Source organism: Spermophilus citellus (assembly GCF_964194105.1).
Source record: "Spermophilus citellus genome assembly, chromosome: 4".
NCBI lineage: Eukaryota > Metazoa > Chordata > Mammalia > Rodentia > Sciuridae > Spermophilus > Spermophilus citellus.
This window is the reverse complement of record NC_138185.1, coordinates 228,049,175-228,056,200: the sequence shown is the minus strand read 5'-3', so window position 1 is coordinate 228,056,200 and position 7,026 is coordinate 228,049,175. Positions and strand designations below refer to the sequence as shown.

The window sequence follows — 7,026 nt, the reverse complement described above, 5'->3', positions numbered from 1 at the left end:
GGGCCACATTCTGACCATGTGCTGCCTGAGTTGAGGCCTACCCAGAGGATCCTCTGTAATGCATCCTCTAGAGGAAGAGCCACCCCCACACTCTGGCACCCTGTGTGCCTGCAGAGTCAACACCATGGGTGCTGCCAGTTCAACTCTTGGGTGACTCTTCCAGCTCCTGGATCAGAGCTGGCACAGAAACACCCTTTACCCAGTCCCAGGGCTGTGTCCACCTCTTTAGATGCTCACTATGACCACCTCAGGCCCCAGCACCAGTGTGGATGAGTCCAGTCTGAGCTGCTCTGAGCAGCTCCTGAGGCTGAGGGTTCACAAGGAGACAGCTGTGCTGCAGCAGGTTCTGGAGACCAGGGTGCAAACACCCAGGTGCTTCTCCTGACCAGGGCTCCTGAGGGTGCAGCACCACATGGCAGGAGGCCGGAGGCAGAGAGAGGAGATGAGGCTGGACCCCTGAGTGGTGCTGGGGTCATCCTGAGGGCTCAGCCTGCCATAAATGGCCTCTACCTGCCCTTGGAGAATCCAGGTGGACAGGCCCAGGGTGTCAGTTGTTCTGTCCATTCTGGGGTCATGTGGGCATGAAAAGTGTGGTGAGCTATTTTGCTGTGCTGCCTTGTGTGGGCGTGAGCCTAATTCTTGGGCTGAGACCCAGTTCTTTGTTTTCAGCCACTCCCTAGAATGGAATGTATCAATTGTCCAGCTCCTGGAACAAACTGTTTTCAAGAAGTGCTTGTTGTTTTGCACAAGCTGGAACTGGGTGTCTCTTGCCTTGTGTGCAAGTGCTGGGTCTATCATTCTATTGGCTGCTGCTGTGTTGCTATGCGCTCTTTGTCCAATGGTGTACGAGCAGGGCTGCAGTTGAAGTATATAAGGGGTGGTTTTTTCAGGCTCGGGGTCTTTCCTCTCATCTATACCTAATGGATGCTCCCAATAAAGCGTGTTAAAGAAGAATCCTGTTGTTGTCGTCATTCCTGCTGGTGGGTAGACGCGACAAGTGGTGCCGAAATCCCGGGAATTGTCATCTGTCGGCTACGAGGGGACCCCCGATATTTTGCGGGAGGATTCAGAACTTTACACGCGGAGCGGTGGCGCCGGTAAGTAATCCCCTGATCCGGTGGCTCTGGCTTAGTATAGTGCTCTATCATGGGTCAATATCAGTCTGTTTTCCTGAAACCACTAAAAGGGGACAGGAGATTTTGGTGGAGCATCAGGATACTGGGTCAGAGTCAGAGGAATCTAAGCAAGAAAGACATGAAACAAAACAAAAAAGGGGATCTAATGCAAAGTTAAGTGAAAGTGCACTCAAGGAACAAAAGGACGTGACTCCAGCGTTAGGAGCACGCCCGAAACTCTATCCAGATTTATCTGCCTTCCGTAAATTAAAGATAGTTGATTCAGATGAGTCTGAGTCGGAAGGTGAGTCAGAAGGCTTTACCCCAGAAGAAGAACAAAGCTTAGAGAAAATGGTGGCTGAATATGAGCATGGCCGCTATGACGCGGCAATGGCCGCCGCCCTTCTTCCTCCGAAGCCTCCGGCGTATTCTGTAGCTAAACAACTGTTGCCACGTAAAGGGTCTCCACCCACTGCTCCAGGCGGAGCTTGTGGCTTCATAAAACGCAGTACTTGGAGGAAGCTGGAGGAGGAGGGGGCTTATCCTGTTGGTGCATATCCTGTCTTTGAGGATGCACAGGGACAGAGATATTTTGAGCCCATTCCTTATAAATTAGTTAAAGACATAGCTGAATCTGTCAGGACTAATGGTGTCACAGCATCTTTTACAATTGCATTGCTTGAACGCTTATATCTTAATGCTATGGCACCAATGGATTGGTATCATTTAGCAAAGGCCTGTCTCTCCATGGGACAATATCTTGATTTTAAATCATTATACTTGGATGCCGCTATACAACAGGCTCATGCGAATGCGGCTGATGGTCAACAAGCCTGGGATGTGGAGATGCTGACCGGGACAGGTCAGTGGGCCCAAAATCAAAATGTTTATCCATTAGTAGTATATCAACAAATTAATATTTTGGCCTTACGTGCCTGGAAGGCTCTCCCCAATAGAGGTGAAACAACAGGGAATCTTACAAAAGTCATACAGGGCCCAGCTGAGCCATTTTCAGATTTTGTCGCCCGAATGCTTCAAGCAGCTTCAAAAATTTTTGGGGATACGGAGCAGGCGATGCCCCTAGTGAAGCAGTTAGTGTATGAACAATGTGTTAATCATACTGACAATTCTACTATAGTTAATTGTACTGTAAAAGAGTGTTATTTAACCCAGTGTTGGAATACTTCCTTGTCATTGGCTTTGGTGGTAAATGTTCCGACCTTTGTGCCCATGCCAGTTGAGGCCGATCCTAGTTCTTTTCCCCTGGTACAGTTGGTCAGGGAAAGGAGAGATTTCGGCATTACAGCTGCTATAGTTACAGCTATTGTGGCGTCTGCCGCAGCAGCTACCACTGCAGCCATAGCTATGGCCTCTCAGGTACAAACAGCTCAAGTCATTAATAGTGTAGTAGATCACACAGCTAAAGCCTTAACTACGGTGGAAGAAATCAATAGACATCTTACTGCTGGTATTTACTTGCTTAATCAAAGAGTAGATATAATACAAGAACAAGTAGAGGAAGTTTATAAAATTACTCAGTTAGGATGTGTATCTCATTATAAGTATGTGTGTGTTACTCCTTTATATTACAATATGACTGCTTCCGTGGAACAGAGTAATAGATTGTCTAGATTTTTACAGGGAAACTGGACCCAGGAAGGAGAGCGACTCACTCAAGAACTGCTGTCTCAGATTGCCAACTTAAATGGAACACGCGTGGAACCTCTTTCTGTTGCCGACTTCGCCTCCTGGGCTTCTTCTATATTTTCCTACTTTAAAGAGTGGGTAGGGGTTGGGTTATTTAGTGCTATGCTTCTTTGTGGCCTTGTCTTATGCCTTTGGATGATTTGTCGTATGCGACGCACGCAGCAGAGTGATAGAGTCAAGGTAGTTCAGGCGCTTGCTGCACTGGAACCTGGGGCCTCCCCACAAATTTGGCTAGCCAGCTTGGCAAAATCCTAAAACCCCTGTTTTGATGTGGATGGCCTTTGCACACCAAGTGACCTTGTTGTCATTGCACCTTGGAAGGCTTCCATGTCTTAGGAAGACAGCCTTTGCACTCTGAAGGGTAAATGTTGCCCATTGCACTCAGAAAGGTGACTTCCTTGTTTGGCCTTTGAATGCCACCCTTGATCGGAGGGGTCATCATGAGGACACTTCCTGGATCGGGAGAATTTCAAATGGCTCGAACAAAACAAAAAAGGGGGAACTGTGGTGAGCTATTTTGCTGTGCTGCCTTGTGTGGGCGTGAGCCTAATTCTTGGGCTGAGACCCAGTTCTTTGTTTTCAGCCACTCCCTAGAATGGAATGTATCAATTGTCCAGCTCCTGGAACAAACTGTTTTCAAGAAGTGCTTGTTGTTTTGCACAAGCTGGAACTGGGTGTCTCTTGCCTTGTGTGCAAGTGCTGGGTCTATCATTCTATTGGCTGCTGCTGTGTTGCTATGCGCTCTTTGTCCAATGGTGTACGAGCAGGGCTGCAGTTGAAGTATATAAGGGGTGGTTTTTTTGGGCTCGGGGTCTTTCCTCTCATCTATACCTAATGGATGCTCCCAATAAAGCGTGTTAAAGAAGAATCCTGTAGTTGTCGTCATTCCTGCTGGCGGGTAGACGCGACAGAAAAGAGCAACAGGGAAGCAGCATTCAGGGCATATGGCTGTGTCTAAGGAGGACCCCAGACACTTGTTCCAGACAGAGGCCCTTCTTCCCCCAGGTCTGACTGCACACAAGGAGGACGGGAGGCCTACATCACAGATGACAGATTAGATAGATAGATGGATAGATAGATAGATAGATAGATAGATAGATAGATAGATAGATAGAGAGATAGGTAGGTAGATAGATAGATAGATAGATAGATAGATAGATAGATAGATAGATAGATAGACAGATGGATAGATAGACAGATAGGTAGACAGATAGAGAGAGAGAGAGAGAGAGAGAGAGAGAGAGAGAGAGAGAAACACTCATAAATACTGAAATAGAATAAGCCAATCCTGACCCTCAACAAAACTACAAATCCATGAAGACACTGGCTGCTCCTTCACAGGCCCCTCACTAGATGGGGCTACTCCTGGCCCTATGGACTCAGCCCATGACAACTGAAAGTGAGGACAGAGCCTGGGTTTCTCCCTGCCCACACTAGGGCCCTGTGCCCACCACAGATGGCAGCAGCATGTGGACCTGAGGGCTCTGTGCCAACTGGATGCTCCTGAGCTGAAGGAGGCCCTCACAGGGAGGCACAGCCTTCCCCCTGCAGGGAGCCTCTGAGGCCCTCAGCTGGACGCCTCCCTGGAGAGCAGGTGGCAGCAGAGGGGAGAAGACACACAGCACATTTCCAATGCAGGACGGTTCTGAGGACCTCACCAGTGTGTGCACCTGGGAGCTGGAGGAGGGTCAGGGCAGCAGTCATGTCCAGGGTGAGAGCAAAGACCAGGTAACCAGTCACTCTTTCTACACATGAGCAGTTGGACACAGTGAACCAGCACTCAGGCTTCTGTGTGATTTCACATCTGCACCAGGGAGTTAGCACAGACACCTCCACCATATGATCTATTTATTATTATTAAATAAATTAAAATAAGAGAAAATAAAATCAAAATAAAAGAAATTCTCCCCTCGTGAACGCTCCTCTGTCCATCATGGTGCCCATGACACTCCCGTCTGCCCTCAGAGCTGCTCTAACTGGGCCTCCACCCAGGGCTGCTATATAGCAGGAGGACATGCAAATAGGGCCTCCCTCTGCCCATGAAAACCAGCCCACCTGACCCTGCAGCTCTGCACAGGAGCCCAGCCCTGGACTCCCAGCTCAGCCCACTCAGTGATCAGGACTGAACACAGCTGCTCACCATGGAGACTGTGCTCAGCTGGGTTTTCCTGGTGGCTGTTTTCAAAGGTAATGAATGGAGAACCAGAGATCCTGAGTGTGTGAGTGGACAGGAGTGAGAGGAAGAGTGGACGAGTGACAGTGTCCTGACCAGGCTGCCTCTGTGTTTGCAGGTGTCCAGTGTGAGGTGCAGCTGGTGGAGTCTGGGGGAGGCCTGGTGCAGCCCGGGGGTTCCCTGCGACTCTCCTGTGTAGCCTCTGGATTCACCTTCAGTGATTACTACATGGACTGGGTCGGCCAGGCTCCAGGGAAGGGGCTGAAGTGGGTTGCTAGTATAAGAAACAAAGCTAATAGTTACACCACGGAATATGCTGCATCTGTAAAAGACCGATTCACCATCTCCAGAGAGGATGCCAAGAACACCCTGTACCTGCAAATGAGCAGTCTGAGAACTGAGGACACAGCCACCTATTACTGTGCCAGAGACACAGTGAGGGGACCTCAGTGTGAGCCCAGACACAAACCTCCTGCAAGGTGCCCAGGTCCAGCAGGGGGCGCTCAGCACACAGGGAGCTCAGGGTCACCCAGGAGCAGGTGCAGAGGGGTGGGGCTGACTTCCTCCATCTGGGGCCCTCTCTTCTCTATGTACCTGCTTTCTAAGAGAGCTCTCTGGACATATTTTTCTTGCTAATCTCTTATATCTCTGAAAAGAACAATTTGGGTTTTTAATTTGTACTTTCTTTTTTCATTGTTGCACCATAATTATAAATAATATTGTATTTCAATTGGACGCAGCTACACAGTCATGGGATATAATCTCTCCACTTCTGTCCCCTGCCATCTCGCTTGCCCTCCCTCCTCTCTACCCCTCCCCCTGACCCTTTTTCCCTTTCTTTTCTCGACAGATCTTTTCTATAATTTGGTTTCATTAGTGCCTCTTAGAGCACATAAAGGGGGCATCCACTGTGCCATCCTCACACAGTACACAGGAATGCTTCTTCAGTGTCATTCCACTGCTTGTCCCATTTCTGTCCCCATACCTCACCCTTGATCCCCTTCCTCTCCTCCTGCTCCCTCTTCTGTTTCCAGGGGATTATTTCCTGTACTTTCTACCTTTTGTGATCTGCAATTTGCATTTGAGATTAAACACTTGACATTTCTCCTTCTGAATCTGGCTGAATAAACTTGATACTCTCCAGTTCCATCCATTGACCAGGAAATGCCATATTACCACTCTTCCCTGTGGCTGAGTGAAACACTGTCCTGTGTATACACCACCTTCCCTTTATCCACTCATCTGTTGATGGACACCTGGCAAAGTTATGTAATATGGCTGTTTTCAGGCCCACTGGTATAAACACTGATGTGGCTGGATAGCTGTGCTGTGCTGATTTGGGGTCTTTTGGATAAATACCGAGGAGGGTAGCTGGGTCACATCGTGGCTCCATTCCTGGTCTTCATGAAATGTCCATTCTGCTTTCTAGAATGGCAGCACTAATTTTCAGTCTCAGCAATAACACATCTGTACATCTCTTTCCCACATTTTTGCTGACAATTTTTATTATTTGTGTTCATGATGGTCGCCTTCTGATTGGTCTGAGATGAATTTTCAATGCAGTTTCAATTTGCATTTCCTGATTTCTAGGACTATTGAGGATGTTTTCCTATATTTGTTGGCCACGTAGATTTCCGCTCTTGAGGAATGTCCCTTTAGCTCTTTCCCATGTATTTATTGGGTTGTTTGGTCTGGTCATTAAGTGTTTGGGGTTCTCTATATATTCTGGGTATTAGTGCCCTATCTGGGGGGCAGGTGACAATCATGCCCCAAGCCTCTCTCCCACACTCTTGCTTGATCCCATTGCTGTGCTGAAGGTTTTAATTTGATACTGTCCCACTTACTGATTCCTGATATTGACCCTTGCACTTTGGTGACCTGGTTGAGGAAGTCAGTGTTTTAATGTTAATCTTCTCCTCATGCTCCTCCTCCCTGTTCAGTTCTTAGTTGCTCTCTTTATATCAAAGAAGACATTTGGCATTTGTTTTTTAAGGATTGAATAGCTTCACTTAGCATAATCTGCTCTAATGC

General features: G+C 48.0%; 1 long non-coding RNA gene across 1 annotated transcript; it reads left to right on the top strand.

Moving 5' to 3' along the window:
• The first annotated feature begins 589 nt into the window (after nucleotides 1-589).
• On the top strand, nucleotides 590-3,690 carry LOC308646798. The gene is made up of 2 exons (XR_014021492.1): nucleotides 590-1,097; nucleotides 2,747-3,690. It is a non-coding gene; the product is annotated as an uncharacterized lncRNA (long non-coding RNA).
• Nucleotides 3,691-7,026: the final 3,336 nt, after the last annotated feature.